Genomic DNA, 14,835 nt, shown 5'->3' with positions numbered 1-14,835 from the left:
ACCCAAAGAAAGAGTTGACCTGACATAGTGAGAGCATGGAGACTCTAGTCATAAAGCTGCGGAAACAGCATTGGACAGAACCATGCCCTGTGGATGAATGTGCCAGCTAGGATACCAAGACAGTTTATGGGACCTCCAACAGTGGAGCCAGCATTTAACTGTAGAGCACAAATAGACTTTGGGAGCCCATTCCCTATGGAGGGATACTATTGCAGCCCAGATACAGCTAGGAGTGCCTAGGCACTAACCCCAAATATGACAGACTTTGAAGGTCCCTGGTGGAGGGTCTCACCATCCCTGGGGATGGTTGGGGGATTGATAGGGAACTTGAGAGGATGGGAGGGGAAGGAATGGGGGGATGGATATGTAAATATGAGTAGTAATAAAAGAATTTAAATAAAAAATTGGCAGCTGATAATTCCATATCAGTGCTTTAAGATTAATTATTGTTTATGTGCCTGGATGTTCTACATTTGTGTATGACTTGCACCTTGTGTATACAGTGTCTATGCAAGACAGATGAGAGCATTGTTTCCCCTAGAACTGGAGTTACAAATAGTTTTGAAGTGCCATTTGAGTGTCAGGAATTGATCCTGGGTTCTATGAAGAGCAACCAGTGCTCTTAACTGCTGAGACATCACTCCAGCCCCTACATGTCAATGTGGAGGCTCAGGAAGACACTGTACCTCTTGCTTTTATTTTTGTGCTCTTTTGGGCTCCTCAATCTCAGCATTGTATTTTCCTTCATTCTATTTTTTGTTTTATAATTATTTGCTGCAACATATTGTCTGAAAATTATTTAAATTCCTTTAAAATATAACACTCATTTTGAAAATGATCCACTAATTTGCCCTCTTCTTCTTTTTTATGTAACATTTTTTATTTGAAAGTTCTTTACATTAAAGTTTTATTTATAAAAACAAATAGATATTAAGGTAAATAAATAAGGTAGATAAATAGGTAAAAGGACAAACAACTCATGTCATTCAAAACTACCTGTAATAAGAGACACACATAAAATATAAAGGGTGAACATTTGTTTAATGACAAGTGTTGACAAGTTTTATTATAGTAATAATCGTAAGCTGCTGTTGAGACTGGAAAGTGGTAGGGATACTCTAGTAAACAGGTTATAGTTTCTTAAGTTAAACATTGTCTCATCTCATAAGCATCTATGTATTCAACCAAAGAAATGATTTCAGGAAGCATGTCACTGTACATACATATATAAAATAACATGTTATATCATAAATGCACAGCATTCTTATTTGTCAAATGTACTTTAATGAATTTGGGAACAAAAAGTATACGCATGCTTCCAGAACTCTATGCAAAATTTCCTAGTGGCTTTATTTATATTTACCTGAATCTAAAATCTCAGAAACTCCATCAAAAGCATGAGACAAAATGTGTTATATTCATTCCCAGTAATGAAATATTAAACATGCCACAATATGGAAGAATGATTGAAAACATTGTAAATGAATGAAACCAGACATAAAAGGCCACATCATAAGATACAACTTATATTAATTGTGAGAAAGGGTCAACCTATTGGAATCAAAAGTAAATTAGTAGTGGCTTGTAAATAATAATGAGAAAACTAACTGAAAAATAGCATGACTGAATCTAGGGGTGATAGAAGCCTTCTGTATCTCAGATGTGGTGGTATTAAACAGATGCATATATTTGCCAAAATCCACTAACTGGATAGGAATGGTGCAGACCTTTAATCCAAGCATTCTGGAGGCAAAGGCAGTTGGATCTCTGTGGGTTTGAGGCCAACCTGGTCTATATCATGAATTCCATGCTGGTTGGGGCTACATAGTGTGATCTTGTCTCCATAACCGAAACCAAATCATTAACTAAGCTTTTCAAATAAATTAATTTTATCTTGGTAAATTATATAGCCAATAAAAGGTATTTTAAGCCAGCTTTATTTGTAGAAATTTAGAAATTTGGGGGAGTATGACTTATTAGAAAGAAAGAAGTATTCATGGCCTTTCTTGAGTCTGGGATTCAAAGTTTGCATTTTGAGCCTGTTACAAGGAAAGATCATAAGTACAGTTAACAGTGTTTTCTCACCTGTGGGGGATATTAAGCAGGGAGCTGTTTACTTGCTACCTATGAAGTATCAGTTCTCTTCATTTGTCCTCTTCTTACCATTTCCCCCTTTCCACATCCTACTTGGTTCCTTCTCTGTTTTTGCTTCTGCTTTGCTTTCTCCTCCCAGTTTCTCCTAAAAACTTATATACACATGAGAATTTCTATATCAGTAAATTTTAGGGTCTAAATATCATAGACTGAAGCTATGTTACACTTAAAAAAATCATTTCTGCTTTCTTTCCTTCTTTCATGGTCCATATTCTTCTGTGTGGAGTCTGAGAAACCTGACTGTGTCCCTATGATGCATCTAACTCTGTGTCATCATATTATATTTTCTAGTCTTTATGTCTTACAATAATTTTTTTTAGAATTTTGCAATTGTGGAAATGAAAGTAATATGCTCCATTGAAAATATTATAATATGTAATCTCACCTATGCATTTATTAAAAACTATTTGATCACTTACTATATTATAGAGAGCTTCTCTTATAGACCACAAACTATAGCCACAAACCCAAATATCTCAGAATTGTTAGGGCAGGAATCAGCCTGTCTTAGTGTTCTATTATTGTGAAGAGATGTAATGATCAAGACAGTTCATATAAAAGAAGGTAATTAATTTGGGCTTGCCTACAGTTTCAGAGGATTAGTCTATTATTTTCATGGGAGAAAGAGAGAGAGGAAGAGAGACAGAGAGAGACAGAGAAGAGAGACAGGGAACAGTGACAGAGAGAGAGAGAGAGAGAGAGAGAGAGAGAGAGAGAGAGAAGGAGGTAGAGGAGGAAAGAGGAAAGAGAGGAGAGAAGAGGGCAATGGATTTACTCCCATGGCACCTGCCTTCTCTTACCATTCCACCTCTTGACTTTCATCAACTTTGGATAAGGTCATTTATCATGGGCCATCAATACATTAAGCTAATGATTATGTTACAAACTTCATGATCCAATCATTTCTCAGTGACTGGATACACCAGGGAAAAACCAAGCCTTTCATATACAAATCTTTGGGAAGACAATTCATAGGCAATTCACAATTAAATGCATTAAAGCATGGCATTTAGGACTCAAATTTGATTGGGAGAACTAAATATATGAATTAGTATTTAACATAAATGTAAAAGAAATAAAAAATAACCATATACACCTATAATGACATAACAATGTGAACTTTGGTAATTTTCTGTAGGGAAATCACCATTTGTATTGGGCACCTGAAACATCTAGATCAATTCATCCAATATGTATGCAACAATGAAGTGCACGTCTGTTTGGCTTATCCTACATATTTCCTGGTCCTTAGACAAAACTGTCCAGTATTTGTCTGGACAAATCATTGAACATGGATCTGAATACCAAAAGGATAGAACATAACCTTCTTCAGTGCTTATTATTTCTTTTTTCCTTTCTTTTATTTAAATCACAACAATCTTATTTTACATATCAATACTAGTTCCCTCTCCCTTCCATCTTCCCATTCCCCTTACCAACACCCTATCCGAGCTCCATTCATTTCCCCAGGGAAAGTGAGGCCTTCCATGGGGGAAATCGTCAAATCTGTCACATTATTTGGGGCAGGGCCTAGGCCCTCTTCCATGTATCTAGGCTGAGAGCGTATCCCTCCTTGGGGGAATATGCTCCCAAAGTCAATTCATGCACTAGGGATAAATACTGTTTCTACTACCAGGCATCCCATAGACTGTCCAGAACTCCTTTCTGTCACCCATAATCAAGGGGCCTGGTTCAGTCCAATGCTGGCTCCCCAGCTATCTGACTGGGGTCCATGAGCTCCCACTTGAGCAGTTCAGATGTTTCTGTGGGTCTCTTCAGCATGGTCTTGACCCCTTTACTCATCACCCCTTACTCTCTACAACTGAATACCAGGATTTCAGCTCAATGCTTAGTTGTGGATCTCTGCTTCTGCTTCTGTCAGCTAATGGATGAGAAAACAATCTCCTCCACACACAACAGGCCTGATGAACATAGGAACTAACTGACTGTGGCAGCATGCACAGCTCCAGCACAGGTCTAAGATAGATGGGGTCCCAATGGTGAGTAGGGGAAACAGACATGAGCTCTAACCCCTATGAAACTATTTCCAAGTGTCAACCACTTGCAAAGTGAAAATTAATTCTTTTCAAAAGCCTCATTGTGGTTACAAACTACACTTAAGTGCAGGCCCCATGCCCAGTATATGGCTAACACAAAATGAACTCAGTGTTTTTTTTTATTTATTTTTTGCTCAGTTTGATTTGTTTTGGCATTTACTACATTAGTGATGTTTACTTATATAATATGGTTTCCAATTTTGTGTTTTATGGTGTCTACCTGTGAGAGTGTGTGTATGTATGTGTTTATCTTGCTTTATTTTTCTTAAATATAGTTTTTTTCTTTTTATTTACCATTCCTTTTTCTAAAGAGAAAGAGAAAGCAGGCATGAGGTGGAAAGGAATGAAGGAACTGGGAGGAGATGAAGAAGGGGAAACCATGATTAGAATATAGTTTATAAAACAATTTATTTTCAATATAAATAAGCAACTTTAACTTCACAATCATGAGTATGTATACAATATAAACACAGGAATATCATATGTATACTCAAACATTCTTTTAAAAAACTAAACAACATTTTGTTTTGTCTCTCTAAGTATCCTGTGTGTATTGCCACATGAGTATGGGTTACTACATGGGCTGAAAAAGGGGACTGAGTTCTAGTGGATTTGTGTTGGAAACCTTTAATCTGATATCTTTCTGTGATTGCTAATGCTCTCTGTGATGGTATTTTTGGTTCTTGATTGACACCATCCACTTTCACACACACTGCTCAGGCATTTGCCTTGTATTTATCAACTGCTTTGCATAGGCCTCTCCAGTCCAGCCAAACTGTTCAGAATTTATAAACCAGGCCTTTGCAGTGAGAACTGAGTGTCATCAGACAGGCAAGATGGAGTCACAGACCCAAGTTCTCATGTCCCTGCTGCTCTGGGTGTCTGGTGAGAAATTAAATAGTATTACAATCATTTCAAAATCACCTCTTTGTATATCAAAATTTGACAATGTGTGCCAGGGCATATTTCTTACATAATGATGCTTTGACAATATGACATTACAAGGACATTAAGTGACAAATCAACTGTCATAGTATGTGTTTGTTTATCTATGTATGTTCATTGTCCTTTCGTGAACAGGTATCTGTGGGGACATCATGATGACACAGTCTCCATCATCAGTGGCTGTGTCAGAGGAAGAGAGGGTTTCTATCAACTGTAAGGCCAGCCAGAATGTTTTTGGAAGCAGTAGCAAGAAAAACTACATAGCCTGGTACAATCAGAAAGTAGGGCAGTCTCCTAAACCGCTGATATACTGGGGATCCACTCGGCACCCTGGGATCCCTGATTGATTCATAGGTATTGGATTTGAGACTGACTTCACTCTCACCATCAGCAGTGTCCAGGATGAAGACATGGGAGACTATCACTGTCAGCAGCATTATAAAACTCCTCCCACAATGCTTCAGCCTCTAACAAAAACCTCCTCTGAGAGTCTCACCAATTGCTCACACCACACACAGACATGGACCTGCACACTTCCCTCTTCTGCCTGAGTGACTGGGCACTCATGAAAACACTTGCAGAGCCCAGCAAAAATGATGCGTTCAGTGTCTCTTCTGTCTATCATTATGAAAAACGTATATATGAAAATGCAGAAAAGAACCCAGTATTGTCTTTCCATTCCTGCTATAATCATTTACCACAAACTCTGTTGTTTCAATATTAGAGATTCATCTTTTTATAGATATTGAGTTGTGGTATTCAACAAATGGGCTGAAGTGATGTAGAAAAATTGTATTTCAGATTGAAGGCCCTAGGAAAGGGTGTTTCTTGCTTTTTCTAGCTTCTAGAGATTTTCTTACTTCTTTACTGCTGAACATTTCTTTACTATTTTCTTTTTTTCATAAATTCTTTACTTTTAAATTACATTTTAGTTAATTACATTTTGGTACAGTCATATATGTGTGTGTACATGTAAGTAGTTGGACAAGTGCAGTCAGATGACAACTTGAACTTGATTTTCCCTTTTCATGTGAGTTCCAGGATCAAACTGAGGTCTGATGTCAAAGTTTGTGGCAAATGTCTTTGCCTTCTAAGAAATCTTGCTTTACATTAAATTTCTTTACTAATGTATAGTCATTGTATAAAAATGTTATAAAAGTATGTCATATATTTTGTGCACATCCACTAACCATCCTCATTTCTCCTTACTTTCTTCAGTTATGTTTTTTGCTGTAATCTCTCTTCTATTTTTATCACACCTACATATATACATAGATACTACATACATATACACATTTGTACACAAATAACACAGATATCCACATATACACATACATACATACATACATACATACACATAAAATCATGCACACGCTCATGTATATACACACAGAGAGACTCATGTATATACAAACTTAACACACAACACATTTAGGATCCACAAAGGAAAGATAATGTGGTATTTTTTGCCCCTATTTCTGGGGCCACCTCTCCCTCTGAAAACCCTTTATCTGATTTTCATCTGTGGAGACTGAGAAACCTCTTTCCACTCTAATGTTTGATATAATTTTGTGGTATCATATGCTATTCTCCAGTCTTTCCATCACATGTCAATTACCAGAATTTAGTGTTTTTGAAAGGCAATACTTTGTGCTCCTATATAAATAATATAAGACCAATCTCATCAATGTTTTCATTATTGAACACCTATTATGGAGCTATAGCCAGGTAAACGTTAGTTATAGACCAAAGGAAATTGCTGGAGATTTCCAAACACCTTAAAGCTGTCTGCTTAGGAATCAGTGTGTCCAAACTTTCATGATGGGGTTGTGCCTAGAAAGACAGCTATGCCAGTTGTTTCCCAGGAAAATCTTGAAGTGATAATAACTGTGATGAGTTTAACATTTTCTTCACTGTGACAAAACATCTGAGGAAAACAACTTAAAGAACGAGTTACTTGGCTCATAGTTTCTTTTAGCATAAGGTAAGATAGCATCATTGCTGTGGACCCAAATGAAGTTGAATATCATGGGAGAGACCATGACAGGGGGAAGATATTTACCTCATGGCAGTTGAGAAACAAAGTGAGCTAGTATGAAGCCGGGGACTTGACATAGTCTTTAGAAGGATTCCTCTAGCTTCTCAATTAGCACTGACCCCTACTTTCCACTAGCTGCTGATAATGCCATTTAATTATGAATCTGCAATGGATGAATCCAATGATTGAGTCAGAGCATGATCCACTAACTTGCAGTGGTTCAGGATCAAATATTTCACATAGAAGCCTTTGGAGTCACACTGCAGGAATAAACCACAATACCAAAAAAAAAATGGTGGAATGACGTGTAAGCTGATTCAGGATTGGAATATATGTAGAACTGAAGAATAAGCATTATATTATATAACTCCAACATGAGTTATAAGAGAGATGAAAAGCATGCCATATGCTTGCTTCAGCAGCACATATACTAAAATTGGAATGATGCCACGATTTTCATGGCTCCTGCTCAAGGATGACATCCAAATTCGTGAAGCATTCCATCTTTTTATAGTTTACATAAGTGACCCGAAAAACTCTACCAGGGAACAACCACAGCTGATAAACACCTTCAGCAAAGTGGCAGGATAGATCAACTCAAAAAATTTAGTAGTCCTACTATATGCAGAAGGTAAATGCCCTGAGAAAGAAGTCAGAGAAACATCACTGTTTACAATAGCAACCTAGATGCCCCTCAACTGAAGAATGGATAAAGAAAATGTGATACATTTACACAATGGAGTAGTACTCAGTGGAAAAAAAAACAATGAAATCTTGAAATTCACATGCAAATGGATGAAACTAGAAGAAACCATCCTGAGTGAGGTAACCCGATCACAAAAAGATAAACATGGTATGCACTCACTCATTTTTGATTTTTAGACATAGAGCAAGGGATCACTACAATCCACACTGCCAGAGGAGCCAGGAAACAAGTATGACCCTAAGAGAAGGTAGCATAGTCCCTTGAAAAAGGGGATGGGGACAAGAACTCCTGACCAAAGTGGGTGCCTGGGGGCAGGGAGAGGATGGAGAGCCTTCATTCTGTTGCTGTTCAAAACAGAAACAGACAACTACAGCTAAGCACTGAACCATACTACTGGAATTCATTTGAGGAGAGGGAGGAGGGATGAGCAAAGGAGCAAAGACGGGGATGGAGAGACCTGCTGAAACAGTGGACTTGATCTACTGATAGCATGGAGACCCTAGTCATAAAGCTGGGGAAACAGCATTGGACCAAATCAAGCCCTCTGAATGTGGGTGCTGGCTAGAAGGCCAAGACAGTCTATGGGACCTCTAACAATGGAGCCAGTGTTTATCCCTAGAGCACAATGGACTTTGGGAGCCCATTCCCTATTGAGTGATACTATTGCTTCCCAGATACAGCAATAGGGCCTCAGTCCTTCCCCAAATGATATGATAGAATTTGAAGGTCCCTGTTGGGGGGGGCCTCACTAACCCTGGGGAAGAATTGGTTGGTGGGTTGGGTTGGTGGGGAACATGGAAGGATGGGGGGATGAGAGATTGGAGGGGATCGATATGTAAACATGAAGAGTAATTAAAGAATTTAAATAAAAAACATATAAAGAAAATCCTATTACAATATTATATCCCTAAGATAGGGTTGGGACAAATTTGAAAGTATGATACTAGTCTTAAAAGAATTAATCATAGCTAAGTGGTGGTGGCGCATGCCTTTAATCCCAGCACTAGTGAGGCAGAGGCAGGCGGATCTCTGTGAGTTAGAGACCAGCCTGGTGTATAAGAGCTAGTTCCAGCACAGCCTCCAAAAAGCCACAGAGAAACCCTGTCTCAAAAAAAAAAAAAAAACAAAAAAAGAAAAAAAATTCCATAACCCATAATAGTTAATAGCATGATGTGAAGTAATAAGTAATATTACCTATTTATTGATTGGTTGATTGATTGATTGTTTTTTTTTTTGAGACAGGGTTTCTCTGTGTAACAGCCCTGGCTGTCTTGGAACTCATTCTGTAGACCAAGCTGGCCTTGAACTCGCAGAGATCCACTAGCCTTTGCCTCTCTAGTGCTGGGATTAAAGCTGTGTGCCACCACTGCCCAGCTGTAAAGTAATATTCCTCATGTCTAAAAAATAAGCTTATTCCTTTATAAGAACATTTACAAAGCACCGCCTAGTGTATATTTTAGTCTGTATTAAACATTCTGTTTTTAGTAATTTAGAGAAGCAAGATACTGGGACATATACTAAAGTACTCAGAGAACTGCCTGTCTCTGCCTCCTGAGTGCTGTAATTAAAATCCTGTGCCACCACCACCTGGCAGGCATTCCTTTGAATCCTCAAAATTATGCTTTCTAAAGAATTAGCAGCTGTGTACAGATGATTCAAACCATATGTGATGGCTCTCACAATTTGGAGGATGCTATTTTAATAACACAAACATGATTAACTTTCACATAGAGATTTCTCTTGCAAAAATCATTCAATTTTGGCATAAAAAGCACATTGATATTTATGCTCACTTTATGTAAAATTAATTCCAGTAAACTGAAAGAGATGGAAAGGAAGAGACAAATGAAGATGACGGAGAAGGCTTGAAGATTCAAAATACCTTTACTCAGATAAATATCAGTCAAGCACAAGCCAGAGCGTGCCCAGAGGCATCAAGGCAGGGAGGCCAGAGAGAAGGTATCCCCACATGTCTGCAGCCCTTTAAGAACCTATCCTGACCTCCCCTTGACCACCCCCTGACAGTGGTGGTCAAGCACACCTGTAGCCAGCCCTTAGGAGGTGTGGTTACAGTGTCTCCCTACCTTTCCCCTTTTAGTCTAAAAGGATTAAAATTTAATCTAGTGTAAAATATCCAAAATTAACAATCATAAAAGTGAAATACAAGAAGATACAATAATCTGGTATTGCACATCCTATTTATGTCTATTCCAGCTAAGCCCTAAAGTCATTTGAAAGGGGCGTACAATGTGAACACCTCCTTACAATCCCAACTCTAAACAATAGGAAGGTCATTCCTAACTAGGCTTACACTACCCTAATAAACAATAATGAAGAATGGGGGCGTAGCATCTTCCACGTTATTTCCTGCTGAAATGGGACAATGGTAGCATTGTGGGGTCCTGTGGGAAGAAAATATTAATATGGTGAAAGTCTCTAATGGGTTATATCCAGTCCATGTTAAATGGGATTTGCTTGATTGAAGATCTAGGTTGAAATCCTTAACTTGATTCAAGTCAATACTCGAAGCTCTGGTCAGAGTGTCAGTTGAAACCAAGTAAGTTGGATCCAGTGCAGTCTAGGAGGTATGGCCCTTTTTTTTTCCAGAGCATCCAGGGAATGTTGTCAGGCGGGTCTTCATTGGCTGTGTGGGACTCGAACATAAGTGTTAGCAGAGAAATGTTTTCTTGTATATGTATACATGCTGGGAAAGGCAACCATGAGAAAATAACAATTATGAGAGGGTGTACACCTTGAAAGAAAGAGCCAAGAAAAGACAAAAGACAGTCTTCAATTTCTTTATTTATTCTGTATTACATCAATTGGCTCCTTGATATAATACAGAAACTCTAAAGTTTAGTTAAACAACATGCTTGGATTTTAGGGGAGGAAAGCCAAATCCAACTCTAAATCCAGCATTGATTTACTTGAATAGGGACTAGGAAATGAAGGGAAATAGTGTTATTTGAGAGATAGTTGTAAAGTTTACCGTATGGCACGTTTCTTTTGTTTGATGGTTATAGCTACCTTCTCTTCTTAAGCATCTACCCATGTAGTGTTATTGTACTTCTGGAGATGAGTTTTCCTGTAAAGATAGAAACAAAGCACTTCCCTTTCCCTTGGGAGGTTTTTTATTTAGTTTATGAGATATACCTCAGTAAAATACCTGTCAGTTGTCCTTGTCGAGAGGGTTCTTTTTTGACTCGAATTTTGATCAAATTTGATGGTATCCAAAGTTTTTCTTCTCCTGTGGAAACAAATGCAAAACCCTTGCCACAACATAACACATATACAGTCTTCTATACTGAGGTCAGTACATCTTTGAAGTACACTGGTTGATTCAGTTCAGCAGTTTTTTTCCATAGTCCAGTGTCTTTCTGCAGCTGTTTGTCCACTGTAATTGGCATTAAGAAAGTTTAGTGTCAATAAAGCATTATGTAACCCACGTTTGGGGGGTTTTGACTATGGAGCATCTCCATAAGCATCCTATTAGATCTTTCAACAACTGCTTGTCCTGTAGGATTGTGTGGTATACCGGTGACATGCCTTATGTTATAATATTTGAAGAACTGTTCTATTTTTGTGGAGACATATGCTGGAGTATTGTCAGGTTTTATCTGTGAAGGTATATCCATAACTGCAATCACCTCTAGCAGGTGTGTAATAACAAAATCAGCTTTGTTCAGAGTTGAGAGCAGTAGCCCATTGGAAACCTGAGAATTTGTCAATAGTATAATGCATATATTTCAAATTTCCAAATTCTGTAAAGTGAAAGATATCCATTTGCCAGATCTTATTCTTCTGAATGCCTTTAGGATTACAGCCTGCTGGCAGTGGAGTTTGGTTATAAAAGGAACAAGTAGGATAGTTTCTCACTATCTCCTTGGCTTGCTGCCAAGTGATGGAGAAGTCCTTTTTTAAACTTTTGTTTTTACATGATGTTTGTTATGAAATTATGAGGCTTCTAGCACAGTACCAATTATTAAATGATCAATCTTTTCATTGCTTTTTGCTAATGGGCCTGGCAGACCCATATGGGATCTCATATGCATAATGTATAGAGGATTGCTTCTGTTTCTGATTGTTTCCTGTAACTAAGAACAATGAGGTTAATTCTGTATTATCAGGGACAAATTCTGCGGTTCTTATGTGTAAGACAGCTCTCTCTGCATAGTGGGAATCAGTAACTATGTTAAGAGGATCTGTAAAATCCGTAAGCACCATGAGAATTGCATATATTTCTGCCTTCTGTACAGATGTGTATGGACTTTGAACTACTTTACTTACCTCACCTGCTTTACAACCAGCCTTACCTGATTTGTTAGCATCAGTGTAGAAGGCAAGAACTCCAGAAATGGGAGTTTGTCTTACAATGCATGGAATAATCCAGACTGTGTTTTTTATGAATTTAATTCTGTCAGCTTTGGGATAGTTTTTGCTAATTGTTCCCAAAATGTCAGTAAGAGCTATGTGCCAATATTCTTTATCGTTTCATAAGGAGGAAATTTCATCATTAGTTAAAGTTACTATAATTTCTGCTGGATCTTTTCCAGTCAGCTGACGAAGTTTTAATTTGCCCTTTAAAATCAAATCAGAAATCTTTTCTATATAAGTCTTTAACTTTTTATTCTGTTTATGTGGCAGAAATATCCATTGTAATATAGTGTCTTCCTTCTGCATCATAATTCCAGAAGAATATTCTCTGGATTGCAAGATAACCAGAACATTGTCTAAATCAAGGTTTATCCGATCTACATGCTCATCCAATATTCTGTTTTCTACCCATTGTAGTTCTTTTTCTGCCTCAGCAGATAATATTCATGGACTGCTTAGGTCCAAATCACCTTTAAGAGCCATTTTTAAATGTTTTAACTCATGACCTTCTACCCCAATAATCGTCTGTAATTGAGAAATTTCTCCTAGCAGCTTCTGAAGACTATTAAGAGTTTGATAGCAATCCCTTCTAATTTGCACATTCTATGGCCTAATTTTTTGTAAGTCTATCTTAAAACCTAATTAGTTAATAGAATTTCCTCTTTGTATCTTTTCTGGGGTTCTCTGTAACCCCCATATAGGCAGAACTTCCTTCACCATGTCAAACATACGTTCCAAAGTTCCCTTATTGGAATCTGATAAAAGAACATCATTCATGTAATGATAAACAAGTGATTGTGGAAATATTTTATGAATTATTTCCAAAGGTTGTTGTACAAAGTGTTGACATAAAGTAGGACTATTTAGCATCCACTGAGGTAAAACGTTCCACTGATATCTCCAAACTGGCTGTGAGTTATTAAGAGTTGGTACAGTAAATGCAAATTTCTCTCTATCACTTTCTTGTAATGGTTTGGTGAAATAGCAGTCTTTCAGGTCAATTACTATGATTGGTTGTACTTTAGGTATTAAGGAAGGCAGTGGTATTCCAGGCTGTAGAGAGCCCACAAGTTGAATTACCTTATTTATGGCTCTCAGGTCTGTCAGCATTCTCCAGTTACCTGACTTCTTGATAACAAATACAGTAAAATTCTAAGGGCTGGTAGACTCCTCTATGTGTTCAGCCTGTAGTTGTTTCTGTACTAACTTTTCTAGAGCCTGTAGCTTCTCAGAGGTCAAGGGCCATTGCCCTATCCAGACAGGTTTATCTGTAAGCCATTTAAATGGCAGGGCCTTTGGTTCCTCTGAAGGTCTATCATTTGTATTTAGTTTCTATACAGCCTGGATGGTTTGTAACTATTTTCCATAGCATCTTACCCATTACTTCCTACTATCAAGCATTTTTCTATCATTTGTATCTGACATTGGAGGGATGTTAATTTAAGTATTCTATTGCTGTAAGAGATCATGACCCCAGAGGTTTATAGTTATATTTGCCACATAAGATTTCAGTCTCCCTTTCTGACCTTCTGGTCCAATGCAGACTACAGAACAAACACTCTATTGAACTCAAGATGGTGTTCCAATACCTAAAAATTGTATGTTTGCTTCCCTGAGTGGCCATTCCATTGGCCTGGACTTTTGGGTAATGATAGTGATGCCCGCACCTGTGTCCACTATCCTGTTAATAATTTTATCATTAATTTGTAATCGTAAGTGAGGTTGCTTGTCTTTGATGAAGGTCTGTCAAAATATGTGCTTTTCGTCTTGTCCTGATTCTTTTTCTCTAGCCAAACTACCATCTATGGCATTATCATCTTTCACAATAGATGAAGAACTATCTATTCGTCCTGTGACAGACTGTCTTCTAGAGTTACTGGAAATGACTGAACCTTCTTCCATGTGGGGGACTTCTGGAGGCACCCCTCAGAGTTTCCCGGCCTTAACAGTTTCCCTTGCATGTCCCTGGTCGATCTACACTCATTTGTCCAATGTCTGCCCTTACCACATCTCCTACACAAGCCAGAGGGCAGTGACCTTTGGCATGAGGGATCATTAGAATTTCTTTGCCTAAAATTTCTCCTTATATGTCCCATTCTACCACATCTGAAATATATATTCTCCCGACACTTCTGTGGACTCCTGGATTGGGTTCTTCTACCTCGAGGCGCTCTAGTTCATAGTAGTGATGAACCTTAGCCTCTTGATACCTGTATCAATCCCTATAAGGTGTTTCTCCTTCCCAAGTCCATCTGTCATCATATCTTGGACTCTTAATCTCCTTCTGCCTTTTGAAATCTCTTGGAATAGCTTCTCCTGCCCAGATTCCAGCATCTTGTATAGTACAGTCAATGTGGGCAGTATGCAAACCCATTTTTTTAGTGAAGCTGATCTGATCTTCAAAGGCAAAAGTATTCTTTTGCATATTGGGTTTGCATTGTCATAAGCTAAGTTATACACAATCGAATGTCTTATCGCTGAATCTGTTACTTGTAAGTCTACTGCTCTGATCAACTGGTATAAGAAGTCCTTAAATAGTTCTGTTTGTCCCTGTTCTATTC

General features: G+C 38.0%; 2 pseudogenes; both read left to right on the top strand.

Moving 5' to 3' along the window:
- The first annotated feature begins 5,047 nt into the window (after positions 1-5,047).
- On the top strand, positions 5,048-5,707 carry LOC118237987 (annotated as a pseudogene).
- A 1,897-nt stretch (positions 5,708-7,604) lies between these two features.
- Positions 7,605-7,704, top strand: LOC113831995 (annotated as a pseudogene).
- Positions 7,705-14,835: the final 7,131 nt, after the last annotated feature.

Source organism: Cricetulus griseus, chromosome 8 (assembly GCF_003668045.3).
Source record: "Cricetulus griseus strain 17A/GY chromosome 8, alternate assembly CriGri-PICRH-1.0, whole genome shotgun sequence".
Lineage (NCBI taxonomy): Eukaryota > Metazoa > Chordata > Mammalia > Rodentia > Cricetidae > Cricetulus > Cricetulus griseus.
This window is presented reverse-complemented; position numbering and strand designations above follow the sequence as displayed.